The sequence below is a fragment of the Oryctolagus cuniculus genome, chromosome 2 (assembly GCF_051225735.1).
Source record: "Oryctolagus cuniculus isolate XC-2025 breed Fujian yellow rabbit chromosome 2, ASM5122573v1, whole genome shotgun sequence".
Lineage (NCBI taxonomy): Eukaryota > Metazoa > Chordata > Mammalia > Lagomorpha > Leporidae > Oryctolagus > Oryctolagus cuniculus.
Window position 1 is genome coordinate 38,050,302 of NC_142868.1, and position 14,645 is coordinate 38,064,946.

Below are 14,645 nucleotides of genomic sequence, written 5' to 3' on the forward strand. Positions count from 1 at the left end.
GTACAAAATCACTGTACTACAGTGAATTATGTTCTTGGATCCTAGCAGTAACTAAAAGCTGAAATTTTAAAAATACACTACTTAAAATAGAATAAAAATAAGAAAAACTTAGTGATGAAATATGACAGAATATGTGGAAGATTTCCACACTTACACCTACAAAATATTACTGAGAGGAATAGAAAATAAAAATAAATACAGAGTTACTGTTTTCATGGATTAGAATACCTAAAGTTGTCAAGATGTAATTTCTTCTCAAATGATCTATAGCCTTAATAAAGTCCCAATAAAATTATAGTAAGTTTGTTGTAGAAATCAATAAACTGCCAATAAAATATGTAAGGAAATGCAGAGGATATAGAATAGCCCAGGTTTGTAAACAAAAGCAAAATTTGAGAACTAATGCTACCTATCAAGGGTTTCTATAAAGCTAGGATAACTTAGAAAATGAGGTATTGGTTACTGGGACAAATATAAATAAACACATCAACACAGTAAAAGAGACTTAAGAAACATACCCACACATCTATGAGCAATTAATTTTCAATGATAGTATAAATGCAATTCAAAAAAATTGTTTAAACTGGATAGCCTAAAATAGAATGAACTTTTTTTCTGCCTTATGCCATGTGTTAGAAAACCTGAAACCATATACTGGAAAAATATTATAGAGGAAAGCATTGTATCCTTTCTTAAATACAACAAATGTTTGATCCATTAAAAAAAATTGATATCTTGGACTTCATGGAAGTTAAGAGTTTCTGTTATTTGAAAGATACTGTTAAGAGAGTGACAATATGAAATATAGACCAGAAAAAATATTTGCAAATGTCATTATTTTTAATAAAATACAAAGAATATATGTGATGACAATTTGCTACATGAAAAGATGCTCAACATCTTTTGCCATTACAGAGTTGCAAATTGAAACCATAATGCATTATTATTACATACTTTTTTACTCTATTGCATTATTACAATGGCTGACATAAAAGAGAATGGCCATATCAAAGATCAGCAAGATGAAGAAGAACTAGAACTCTCATACCTTGCTGGTGTGAAGGTGAAATGATAAAACCACTTCAGAAAACAGTTTCGTAAAATTCCAAACATGTATCTACTATATGATCTAGCTATTGCACAGAATAAAAATGAAAGCTGCTGTCTATATAAAGAAGTGTGGGAAAGAGGGAGGAGGGAGGAAGAAGGGTTGGAACATGGACAGGAGGAACCGTAGGGTGGAAAGTGTCACTATGTTCCTAAAATGAAATACAAGAAACTTGAATAACTTAAATAGCAGTTAAAAAAAGTATTATACACAAGTGCTCATAGCAGCTTTATTTGTATAAACCAAAAACTGGAAACAATCCATATGTTCATCAACAGGAGAATGAATAAATTATAATATATTTATTTAATTAGAAATTACCAAACATTAAAACAGAGTGAACTATGGATACATGGATAATACATGAGCAATCCCAAATAACTATGCTCAGAGAGATGAGACAAGAAGAATATCTAACCTGTTATTCTATTTATTTATTTAAAATCCTAGAAAGTGGGAACTGATTTATAGCCAAAAAACATACCAGTGGTTACCTGGGAATGGGGCTTCAGTGAGGACAAAGGATGTACTACAAAAGGAAACTTCTGGGGGCAATTGATATGTGCATTAGCTTCATCTTGGTGATGACTCTCTGGGCACAATCTTATGTAAATACGTTCAAGTTGTTTAAGTACATTGTATTCAATGTCAGAATACCTCAGTGTAAAGCAATTTAAAGTTAACATATTTATTTATAGGAATATAATTTTTTAGGATTTATTTTTATTTATTTGAAAGAGTTACAGAGAGAGGTAGAGACAAAAAGAGAGGTCTTCCATCTGCTGGTTCACTCCCCAGATGGCTGCAAAGGCCAGGGCTGCGCTGATCCGAAGCCAGGAACCAGGAGCTTCTTCAGTGTCTCCCATGCAGAGGCCCAAGGACATGGGCCATCCTCTACAGCTTTCCCAGGCCATAGCAGAGAGCTGGGTTAGAAGTGGAGCAGCTGGGACTAGAACTGGTGCCCATATGGGATGCTGGCACTTCAGGCCAGGGCTCTAACCTGCTGCGCCACAGCACCAGTCCCAGGAATATCATTTTTACCTTACTTAGGATTTACTATATTGTAGAAATTTTGCCCTATGCATCACATATATTAATGTGAAATGTTTCAACAATCCCATGATGAAGACAATTAAAATCCCTATTTTCCAGATAACAAAATTGAAACACAGAAGTTGTTTCCCAAAGTCACACTTTAGTAAGTACTACACGAGATTTCATTCCACACTGTCCAGTTCCACAGTTTATGCACTTGTCCATGATGCTACATTGCTTCTTAAGGACTAAGTTTCTGCATTGCAATTAGGCTACCATGTCTAAAACAAATAAGGTTCTGATTCTTCTTGCATCTGTTTTCTGGGTACAGCAAGCCTGTACTACCATCTTTCCTATGTTGATTCAAATCTTCCTCTGCTTTCTCTGTTGACTATTTTATTTTTGCAATGCAGCGTGACATTATTTTTATCTTGTCAGAAGTCAATATACTGTTAAGTGCACCACTGTTCTTTGTTAATTGATATGCAACAATTAGATAAAATGACAATCACAAACACTAAAATCACAACATTATTTATACTGTCTTCTGGATGCCCTAAGGCATGCTTTGTTAATATTTTTATTTTTATCAATAAGCTGATTTTTTATTATTATAATCAAACTGAAAAATTGGTTAACATAACTTAAGAACTTGCAAAGGAATATCTGCTAACATCCAAATATCCAAGACACCCAGTTATAAAGACATTGAACTAGAAGAAGAAGGAGTGGAATGACTTTATTTTTAGCCATTCACCTTGTAATTTGGCATCCATGTACAGTTTTCCACACTTTCTGTTAAGTAATCCCAGTTAGGCTTTCTGCCATGAAACCATGGATCATTTAATTTCAGTTGAGGTCTAGTTTCTTCATCTATTAAATTAAGATCATAGTATCTTGCTCTTGTCTGTTAAAAATATACTGCATATGTATGAAAATGTTTTCACAAACTTTAAATGTTGTAGTATATTAAAGAGAATTTCTTTCTTTTTTCTAAAGATTTTATTTATTTATTTGACAGGTTAGAGTTACAGACAGTGAGAGAGAGAGACAGAGAGAAAGGTCTTCCTTCCGTTGGTTCACTCTCCAAATGGCCACAACTGCCAGAGCTGTGCTGATCCAAAGCCAGTAGCCAGGTGTTTCTTCCTGGTCTCCCATACGGGTACAGGGGCCCAAGCACTTGAGCCACCTTCTACTGCTATCCCAGGCCACAGCAGAGAGCTGGATTAGAGGAGGAGCAGCCGGGACTAGAACTGGTGCCCATATGGGATGCCGGCGCAGCAGTCCGAGGATTAACCTACTGTGCCACAGCACCAGCCCCAAGAATTTCTTTCTTTTTTTTTTAACTTTTATTTAATGAATATAAATGTCCAAAGTACAGAATATGGATTACAATGGCTTCCCCCCATAACGTCCCTCCAACCCGCAACCCTCCCCTTATCCACTCCCTCTCCCCTTCCATTCACATCAAGATTCATTTTCTATTCTCTTTATATACAGAAGATCAGTTTAGCATACATTAAGTAAAGATTTCAACAGTTTGCTCCCACACAGAAACATAAAGTGAAAGATACTGTTTGAGTACTAGTTATAGCATTAAATCTCAATGTACAGCACACTAAGGACAAAGATCCTACATGAGGAGTAAGTGCACAGTGACTCCTGTTGTTGACTTAACAAATTGACACTCTTGTTTATGGCATCAGTAATCACCCTAGGCTCTTGTCCTGAGCTGCCAAGGCTATGGAAGCCCCCTGAGTTCACCGACTCTGATCATATGTAGACAAGGCCATGGTCAAAGTGGAAGTTCTCTCCTCCCTTCAGAGAAAGGTACCTCCTTCTTTGATGACCCATTCTTTCCACTAGGATCTCACTCGTGGAGATCTTTCATTTAGGTTTTTTTTTCCCCCAGAGTGTCTTGGCTTTCCATGCCTGAAATACTCTCATGGGCATTTCAGCTGGATTCGCATGCCTTAAGGGCTGATTCTGAGGCCAGAGTGCTGTTAGGACATTTGCCATTCTATGGGTCTGCTGTGTATCTCACTTCCCATGTTGGATCATTCTCTCCCTTTTTGATTCTAGTATTTGCAGACACTATTCTTGTTTATGTGATCCCTTTGGTTCTTAGTCCTATCATTACGATCAAATGTGAACAGAAATTGATCACTGGGACTAGTGAGATGGCATTGGTACATGCCACCTTGATGGGATTGAATTGGAATCCCCTGGTATGTTTCTAACTCTACCGTTTGAGGTAAGTCAGCTTGAGCATGTCCCGAATTGCACATCTCTTCCCTCCCTTATTCCCACTCTTATATTTAACAGCGATCACTTTTCAGTTAAGTTTCAGCACTTAAGAAGAATTGTGTATTGATTACAGTATTCAACCAAAAGTGTTAAGTAGAACAAACAAAAAAAATACTAAGAGGGATAACATATCAAGCTGCTCATCAACAGTCAGGGTGAGGGCTGATCAAGTCACCGTTTCTCATAGTGTTCATTTCACTTTAACAGGTTTCCATTTTGGTGCTCAGTTAGTTGTCACCTATCAAGGAGAACAAGTGGTATTTGTCCCTTTGGGATTGGCTTATTTCACTCAACATAATGTTTTCCAAATTCCTAACAGGGATCACTTTTCAGTTAAAATTTAAACACCTAAGAACAATTGTGTGTTAATTACAGAGTTCAACCAATGGTACTAGAACAAAAAAAATACTAAAATGGATAAAGTATTACATTGTACATCAACAGTCAGGACAAGAGCTGATCAAGTCACTGTTTCTCACAGTGTCCATTTCACTTCAACAAGTTTCCCCTTTGGTGCTCAGTTAGTTGTCGCCAATCAGGGAGAACACATGATATTTGTCCCTTTGGGACTGGCTTAATTCACTCAGCATGATGTTTTCCAAATTCCTGCATCTTGCTGCAAATGACTGGGTTTCGTTGTTTTTGACTGCTGTATAGTGTTCAATAGAATACATGTCCCATAATTTCTTTATCCAGTCTACTGTTGATGGGCATTTGGGTTGGTTCCAGGTCTTAGCTATTGTGAATTGAGCTGCAATAAACATTAAGGTGCAGACTGCTTTTTTGTTTGTCAATTTAATTTCCTTTGGGTAAATTCCAAGGAGTGGGATGGCTGAGTTGAATGGTAGGGTTATATTCAGGTTTCTGAGGAATCTCCAGACTGACTTCCATAGTGGCTTAACCAGTTTGCATTCCCACCAACAGTGGGTTAGTGTCCCTTTTTCCCCACATCCTCTCCAGCATCTATTGTTGGTAGATTTCCTCACAGCAAAAGATCACAGGGAATTCAAAGCATATATTAGAACTTATCTTTGGCAAATGGCAGGGCAAAGTTACCACTTATCATTAGTCACATTGAACGTTAATGGCCTGAACTGTCCAGTTAAAAGACACAGATTGGCTGATTGGGTTAAGGAACAAAACCCATCTATTTGCTACTTACAAGAAACACATCTTTCCAACAAATATGCATACAGACTGAAAGTGAAAGGCTGGAAAAAGATATACCATGCCAACAGAAATGAAAAAAGAGCGGGCGTAGCCATCTTAATATTGGACAACATAAACTTTACCACAAAAACTGTTAAGAGAGACAAAGAGGGACACTATATAATGATTAAGGGATCAATACAACAAGAAGATATAACAATTATCAATGTATATGCACCTAACTACAGGGCACCGTTTTATCTAAAAGATTTGTTAAGGGACTTGAAGGGAGACTTAGACCCCAATACAATAGTACTGGGGGACTTCAATACTCCACTCTCAGAAATAGACAGATCAACAGGACAGAAGATCAACAAGAATTTCTTTTTTAAACTGACTTTACTTTCGGTTACAATCCAATTTGTACTCTGCATTACCACCTCCACAACTAATTAGCTATATAATCTTGGGCAAGTCATTGAACTTCTCTTTACTTGGATTCCTCCTGTGTAAAATGGAAATAATAACAATGCATTCACAATAGTCTTAAGAGGATTCAGTGAGAGAGATCTTTGAAGCCTGGACATGTAAATATTCAGTAGATGTTACTCCCTAGGATGGTCAATATTTTAAAAGAAGACATTGTAGATATAGAATGTTTTCCCTTCTCTTACTTTTTTTCCCTAAATTTTGAGTAAGAATCACCTTTTCAGAAGAGGCATTTAGCCTAGCCACTGTTTCTTCAGTAAAAATACTCCGGCCTATGCTCAGCTCTGGTTTCTGACTCCAGCTTTCCAGTGCAAACCCAGGAGGCAGTGGTGATGGTTCAAGTAGTTGGATTTTTGCCACTCATGCAGGAAATCTGAATTGAATTTCTGGCTTGTAGCTTCAACCTCTGGCCCAACCCCATCTGTAGTAAGCATTTGGGGAGTGAACCACCAATTGAGAACTCTCTCTTTGTCCGTTACTCTCCCTCTGTCTTCATCTCTCTGCCTTTAAAATAAAGAAGTAAATAAATAAATGCTTAAAAAGTAATCAAACACAACAAATCATCATACTTCTTTAGCAACAGTTTACAGAAATGTGATCCAGTTATTTACAGTACATATTTGATTAATAAATGACTGCTACTAGTTAATATACTATACCTTTTATCATTATTTTAGAATTTACTCCTCTATTTAGAAGGAATGTTACTATAAAACTGTATGCCATACTATGCCAGCAGCTTCATATGTTTCATGTTTCCCTCACAATGTGATGGCATAAAGAGGCCTTCTTGAATGATTGATTTATAATCTGTATGTCTGTATTAGTGCATTCTATAAGTTTATACAATGTTGAAATCAACTAACAACACATTTCTCAGGACATGTCCTGGTCATCAAGTGACTAATGTTTATAGATGTACATGTCTGTGTACACATCTATAAATCAATAACTAAATTAACTAGATTAAAAATGAAAATTTCTTTTGTATCAACTAATTAAATATGAACAATTTCCTTGAGCTAATTATTTTTCTATTAGTTTTTCTGTAACGTTAATACCCTAAATATAAATGACCCTTTCAGATATTGTTGGAGGGAATCTGGATCTTTTGGGTAGACCTAAATCACATTTACAGTCATCCTGAAAGGGAAGATAAGTAGCCCTACATAATGTAATACATTACATAAACATGTATTACATGTAATGTATGTTTTAGACAAGGATCAGAGCTACTTATCTTCCCTTTCATTTAAATAGCAACAAAAAATTAGATTTATTGGTTAATTTTTCCTATTTTTTCAAATCAACAATTGCTGTTAAACTATCTTGAAATATTTTGTTTTTGAAAAAAGAACAGTATCTAAAAAGTTAAGAACTTGGGGCCAGCGCTGTGGTACAGTGGGTTAACGCCCTGGCTTGAAGTGCTGGCATCCCATATGGGCACCGGTTCTAGTTCCAGCTGCTCCTCTTCCAATTCAGCTCTCTGTTATAGCCTGGTAAAGCAGTAGAAGATGGCCCAAGTCCTTGGACCCCTGCACCCACATGGGAGACCCAGAAGAAGCTCCTAGCTCCTGGCTTTGGATCAGCGCAGCTCTGGCTGTTGCGGCCATCTGGGGAATGAACCAGCGGATGGAAGACCTTTCTTTTTGTCTCTATCTCTCTAACTCTGTCTTTCAAATAAACAAAATAATTGTTTAAAAAAAAAGTTGAGAACTTAATTTGTGCCACTTTCTTTTCTAATTACTTTTTGTCATTTTCTCATTTAATTCCTATACCAAACACTGAAGGAGATTTAGTTATTACTCCCATTTTACAGTCAGAGGAATTGAAACAGAGAGAGTTTAAGTAACTGATACAAGGTCATACCACTAGTAAGTGGACCAAAGATTTAAACCCCAAAGGTCTGACTTCAGAGATTTTGTTTCTAATCACAGTAATAGAAATAGTTGTCAGAATAAAAGCATTCAGAACTCTGGACTATATTCCTAATTTAAATTTTTCAAAAATCTTTGCAGAATTAGTTAAAGTTGGTCTGTATTTAGGAAACCAAAGTGAAAGTTCTGCCAGATTCTCAGAAAAAAAGAAATCAGACTAATCTATAAAAATTCCACCCATAAACACAAGAGTACTATGTGAGGCTAAATGTCTATAGAAGTTGTATTAAAACTGGTGTCCTCAGCTCACTGGCTAATCCTCTGCCTGCGGCGCCGGCACACCGGGTTCTAGTCCTGGAGGGGGTGCTGGATTCTGTCCCGGTTGCTCTTCTTCCAGTCAAGCTCTCTACTGTGGCCCAGGAAGGCAGTGGAGGATGGCCCAAGTGCTTGGGCCCTGCACCCGCATGGGAGACCAGGAGGAAGCACCTGGCTCCTGGCTTCAGGTCCGTGCAGTACGCTGGCCGTAGCGGCCATTTAGGGGGTGAACCAACGGAAGGAAGACCTTTCTCTCTGTCTCTCTTTCTGTCTAACTCTGCCTGTCCGGGAAAAAAAAAAAAAAAAAAAAAAAAAAAAAAAAAAAAACTGGTGTCCTGTGGCTTATGATTGAAGCCCACTCTTTGATCATAAGGTCTTTTATAGGTTCTGAGAACCTAACAATAGACTGAGCATTTGAAAAACAATTCCATATTATCAGTATTATTTGTTTTTAAAGCTCTTAATGGAGTTATTAAGATGCTGATGATGTATTTATGTTCAATTTTCAATTAGTTCTGAAATCTCCTTTTTGCTTCCATAAATTTTATATTTTAACTCTCTCTGACATGCATTATATAAGAATCATGAAAATAGAAAATATAATAGAAAGCATTTGTGTATCTTATTTTGTGCCAGTCCTAGTCTTATAAACTTCACACATTTTAACTCATTTAAAACACACGGTAGCACTATTAAGTAATTACTATTATTAACATTTTCTAGATAAAGATATTGTGGCATTGAAGTTAAGTATTCTCAAGGTCATTTACTAATGTAAGTGGTAGACCCAATAAGCAGGCCAAAGAGTTGGGATGAGGAAACCAAGTTCATAACCACTATTATACTATTACACTATCATGAGATGATCCAACTACTATAAATCACCATTAGGGTCACAATCAGAGTTATGGCTACATATTTGCTAAGCATTTACTCAGCCCTACTTTTCCTAGGTGCCATTCAAACTATGGGAATACAATGATGAATAAGGCTGTGGGACTTTTAAGGAGAAGAGGGAGACATGTAAGTATCTGAATACAATCTAGTGGGCTAAGCGCCAACATAGAGAGTACAGAACAAGCTGCAGGACCATAAAAGTGACCATACTGGCTTGGAAGTCTTGGTTGTGAGGAGGAGAGGGGATGGAGGAATATTTGAAAAAAGAGAAAAATGTAGTGAACCCAAAGAAAGACAACAAAGCGAATTCTAAAACCAGAATGCATTATCTTTACCTAAAGGAAAAGATCGTTGGTTTAATGCTTGAAGAACTCTCAATGGCAGGGATAGTAGAAGAAATGTTGGGATTGCCAGCATCCAGAAGCTGTTACCCTATCTAAACTGAAGGGACAAAGAGATGTTGCTGTTCCTGGCAACTAAAAAGAGCTGTAATGGTGGGAGAGGACCTATCTCAATAAGAGCTGTGGCTCTAGGTAGAGGAAGAAAAAAAAAACACTGAAAAACCACAGTTCAAGGCTGGGTGAAATCATACTCTGTCCGTTTTCTCTTGGCACTCACCAGTCCCCTGCTGATGTTCTCACTGGCCAAAGGAAGGGCAAGCAAGTGCAGGCAGAAGTCAGTGTCCTGGCACAGAGCAGGACAGCAGGAGAATGTACAGACCCTGAAGGACGGAGAGGACAACCAACACCTGGTTACTGTTCAAATGCAGTAGATGCTACCTCATTATCACCAAGGAAAATAACACGAGGAAACCAGCAAAATGAAGACTTTTCTAAAATAACTACACAATTGCTAAAATTGGTGACATACACATGGCAGTTGTAGTCATCTTGTGTAAAGCTTTTAAAATACAAAATTCACATAACTTTAAGTAAGTCCAATTATTTCCAGTAGTACTAAGTGCTTTTGAAATTTTCACCCTAAGGTGCTTTGTTTCCATTTACAGATCTCACTTTCATGGCTTGTCTTTTAAGGAAGATTTTTATTTTGTTCATTTGATCAACAATATTTTTAAAAATGTTTATTTTATTTATTTGAAAGGCAGAGTTATAGAGAGAAGGAAAAATAGAGAGATCTTCTGTCTACTGGTTCAATCTTCAAGGTCTGGGCCCAACCAGCAAATGTTAAGAATGCTGTCTCCCAACATCCTGTTCTCTATTTGTTCCTCTCTTTTGCCCCTGCCATATTCAGTTTGCGCTTTCACAGACCCAGGCTCCTACTGGGCCCTGATGACTGTAAACTTCTGTCACTCCAGTGACAGGTAGCTCTCTGCCAAGAACCCGACTGTGCTCCCCTAACACAACATGCAATAATTCGGATCATGGCACCAGTAATTTCACAAAGATTCTCACTGATGATGTTTTCCAATTTGCATGTAATTTGCAGTAATTTTAACTATGCAAAATTAGCACTTAATTACCATTCAGTCTTTTCTTTTTTGGTTTCTTTTAGTGAGACCCATTAATTAAGGTGAGAATTTTGATGAATCAGGTTATGCTGAATAAGGGAAATTGACTTTGATCTTTATGTAAAAAGTAGACATTCAAAGAGATCCATTAATCAATATTAATATTCTATCTGGTGGCATTTAGCTTCAGGTGTTTGGTATTGTTGCCTCTTCCTAAGTTTTTTCTACATTACTCTTAGAAATGACTTAAATGTTCAAAATTATTTGTTAATTTTTTTCTTTGGTGTTCAAAGAAGGGCAAGTGGTTCAAAGTATCAAGTGTAAAAGTATCTCCCCAAGATACTACAGAAAACAGGACTTGGAATACATTAAGGGAAAGAGGAAAAGGGAGAATGAAGAATGGGAAACAGAGAGTGGTAGCTGTAAAGTTCAACTCTTAATACTTAAAATGACTTTTTTACTTTTAGCTTGTCATATATTAAATGATTAACTCCTTTGCTGTGACACTCCTTGACTAATGGTATTGAGTTTTTACTATCTAACTGGTATTGAACTTAATCAACTCTGTTTATAAAACAATAGTAAATGTGTTCTCTATCTCCCCAGAGAATATCAGCACTACACATTCATCTAATACATATATACATAATGTTTATATGTACTAATTATATATTTATAATATATAGATGGCCCCGCTTCAAAATTGTTTGCCTTCAGATTTTTGAACTTTACAAAAGGTATATGCATTCAGTAGAAACCATGCTTCAGATTTTGAATTTTGATCTTTTTCTGGGTAAGCAGAATGCAGTATAGTACTCTCACATAATGATGGGCAGTAGCAGTAGCCACAGATTCCAGTCTGCCATAGGATCCTGAGGGGAAACAATGGACTCTTTACAATGTACTGTGCTGCTAAATTACATTGCTCAGGAGGTTAGTTGTATTAAATGCATTTTGACCTGCAATATTTAAATTTATGATTGGATTATATGGGCATAGGCTTATCAAGAGTCAAGAGTAATGTGTACTTTTACATATAATATATATAGGAATATGCACATATATATTTACTTATATAAGTATACATATACTTGTACATATAGACATAGTATATATAGTATTTATTCAGGTTCATTTTAGGAAATACAAAAAAACGAATGTCACATCCAACTGAAACAATGCTGAACTAAAGCTAAGAGTCTTGAAAAGTGTATCAAGTATTCTATCAACAAACATTTGAATGATTAATCTGCTCAGTCTTCTTCCATATCATCTTTTTTTAAAAAAAAAAAATTTATTTATTTTATTTGAAAGGCAGAGTTACAGAGAGGCAAAGGCAGAGAGAGAGAGAGAGAGGTCTTACATCTGCTGGTTCACTCCCCAGATGGCCGCAACAGCTGGAGCTGGGCATATCCAAAACCAGGAGCCAGGGGCCAGGAGCCAGGAGTTTCTTCCAGGTCTCCCACATGGGTGCAGGGGTCCAAGGACTTGGGCCGTCTTCCACTGCTTTCCTAGGCCATAACAGAGAGCTGGTTCAGAAGTGGAGCAGCCGGGACGCGAATCAGCGTCCATGTGGGATGTTGGCACTGCAGGTGGCAGCTTTTACCCACTATATCACAGTACCAGCCCCATATGGTCTTAGAAGAACATAGAAATTCAAACTATGACTTCACTCTCCAAAAATTTTTAATAAAATTAAAACTCATTAAAAAACAGTAAATGCTATCATATGTCTATGATTAAACTGTTTTATTAAATATAATTACAGTAATTAAGAAATAGAAGAATAATACTAATTCGAATAGCCTTTATAAATGAATTGTTTTTGAAGCAGATGTGGGGAGTAGCCACAAATTCAGAAGACAGAAGAGACAAATGGGAAGAGGACGACAGCTAAGGCTTTGTACAAGTTTCATATGTTTTAGACTTAAGACTGGTCAAAGCAGAAAATAAACTAACATTTATAGAGCACTGTACATCAGGCATTCTGCCTGTATTTCCCAGCTGATATAGTAAATGAATGAGGTGATGTCATTGTTATAGTATGAGGACATGGTATAGAAAATTGACTGGAACATAATATAATGATGATGTATTATATATATATATATATTATTTAGTCTTGCCAAACTTCTATTTCTTCATCTGAAAATGGGGGAAATCATTAACATTGTTTGCTTTATTTGTGAAGTTTAAATGAGATAATACAAAGAAATTACTTCAGGTGGTGTTCAGTCTGGCTCCTGTCTAAATCCTAACCGTATTCTGGCAGAATTGGACACAGAAAGAAAGAAAATTCACATTCCCAAGGCAATGTTTCTCAAAGTTGTCTAAACTAGCTCCATTCTTATCATTTGATGACTTTTAAAAAATATTTATTCAACTGTACAACATGCCAACCACACATTTACCTTGTACTTTCTTTTTCACTCTCTCTAAAATGAATGAAAAAAGCAGGAAAAGGGCTTCTCTTCCAATAAACAATGACAATTATAGTGCAAGAACCTACTATCCAAAAAAGATCTGAACTGGTAGATGGGAAAGAAAAGCAGATAAACTTCTCAGATAGTCATAAGTCTTGACAGAGTCGCATAAGGAGCAAGTCTTCAGCAGGGAAGGGAGTCTGCTTTTCTGGAGAAGCTCAGAAACTTCAGTTTTAGTGGTGAGTTGAAGTGAGATGTTAGTGTATTTGCAGCAGACTACCTGTGGTCATCTTTTTATGCCTCAGTAGAGGCTCCCTTTCCCAATTTCAAAGCCCTTCACTTTAAGCTGTCAAGCACTTTCTTTTCAGGAAATGACACTAAGTTTTTCTTTAAAGGTATTGGACAAATAACTTTGTAAGAGCCTTGGAGGAGAGCCCCTGGGTATGGTGGCATGGGGCAGATGAGAACTGAATCTTTGCTTCTCCCTTGCTTGTCAAACATTACAGCCTCCTTGCAGGAAAGACACTCATGGAAAGAAGGGCACAGTGCATCTACAAGAGGTCTTTTCTATTTTTTTGTAATCTAGAGAAGATTCCTTTTCTTATTTCATTTGTTGAGAAATGTTGCTTTTCTTCTTTTCTGTCCACCCAGAAAAGGTGACATTCTTCAAGTTTCAACAACGATACAGCTGTATGTTGGGATTGAAGACCAAAGACATCCATACATTGGCATCTAAAGGTCTCCTCCTTATCACTTTCTTCTCTGCTCACACAAAAGCAAGGCATGCTTTCAGTGAACTCAAAGCATTTCTCATTTACTCAGATCTCCGTGATCAAGAAAAGCAGATGACTTGCAACCAATATGCCCCTACATTGAATGAGCCTCTGATTGGGGTCACAAGCTGTCGTGCCAAGCCAAATCCCATCCACCATCTCTTTTTTGTGCATTCTATGAGCTTAAAATGTTTTTGTGCCTTTCTGTGCTCGAAGAGAATATTATTATTCCATCTGTGTAAATTATGTGATTCAAATTTCAGTATCCATAAAGTTTATAGGAACAACTCAATAGATGCATACTCATATTATTTAATTAAAACATTTATTTATTTATCTTAATTTATTTGAAAGACAGAGGGACAGATATTATATCCATTGGTCCACTCCAATGGATAGTTGCAGCTGGAGCTGAAGCTAGGACCCTAGAACTCAATCCAGATCTCCCATGTGGTGGCAAGGACCCAAATACTTGAGTGAACACCTGCTGTATCCCAGGATCTGCATGAGCAGGAAATTGGAATTGGGATTGAACATGAGATTCAAACACAGGCACTCCAATGTGGGTGTATTAATCACTGCAGCAAACACCCACCCTGACATTCTCCTGTTATGGGTGGCTACATTTCATCACAAAGGCAGAGCTTGGTGGTTGCGTTTGACCTGGAACATCTACAATATTTGCTATCTGGCCCTTGAGAGAACTATTTTTTTCATTCCACTATATAATATTATTACAAAATTCTCCCTTTACTTGAGAGAAAAAAAAATGGCTTGGGAGGTGGACATGTTTTTGGCCTTTTT

General features: G+C 36.9%; 1 protein-coding gene and 1 long non-coding RNA gene across 7 annotated transcripts in view; one reads left to right on the forward strand and one right to left on the reverse strand.

Moving 5' to 3' along the window:
• LOC138848442 (uncharacterized) overlaps positions 1–13,855 on the forward strand; it is a 91,001-nt gene extending 77,146 nt beyond the window's left edge. Inside the window, exons 2-3 of the long non-coding RNA XR_011386225.2 lie at positions 9,234–9,303; positions 13,720–13,855. This is a non-coding gene — a long non-coding RNA (uncharacterized LOC138848442). The remainder of the gene's footprint in view (positions 1–9,233; positions 9,304–13,719) is intronic.
• Positions 3,123–14,645, reverse strand: part of YIPF7 (Yip1 domain family member 7) — a 94,786-nt gene continuing 83,263 nt past the window's right edge. For 3 of the 6 annotated variants that reach the window (XR_011386222.2, XR_016229890.1, XR_016229889.1), the window contains 3 exons: positions 12,009–12,156; positions 9,796–9,898; positions 3,123–6,592 (listed from right to left, as the gene is read on the reverse strand). The gene's annotated coding sequence lies outside the window, so the exon portion shown is untranslated. Of the gene's footprint in view, positions 6,593–9,795; positions 9,899–11,747; positions 12,157–14,645 lie in introns of those variants that run through there. The other 3 variants (XM_051842505.3, XM_089327179.1, XR_011386224.2) reach the window with 2 other exon arrangements.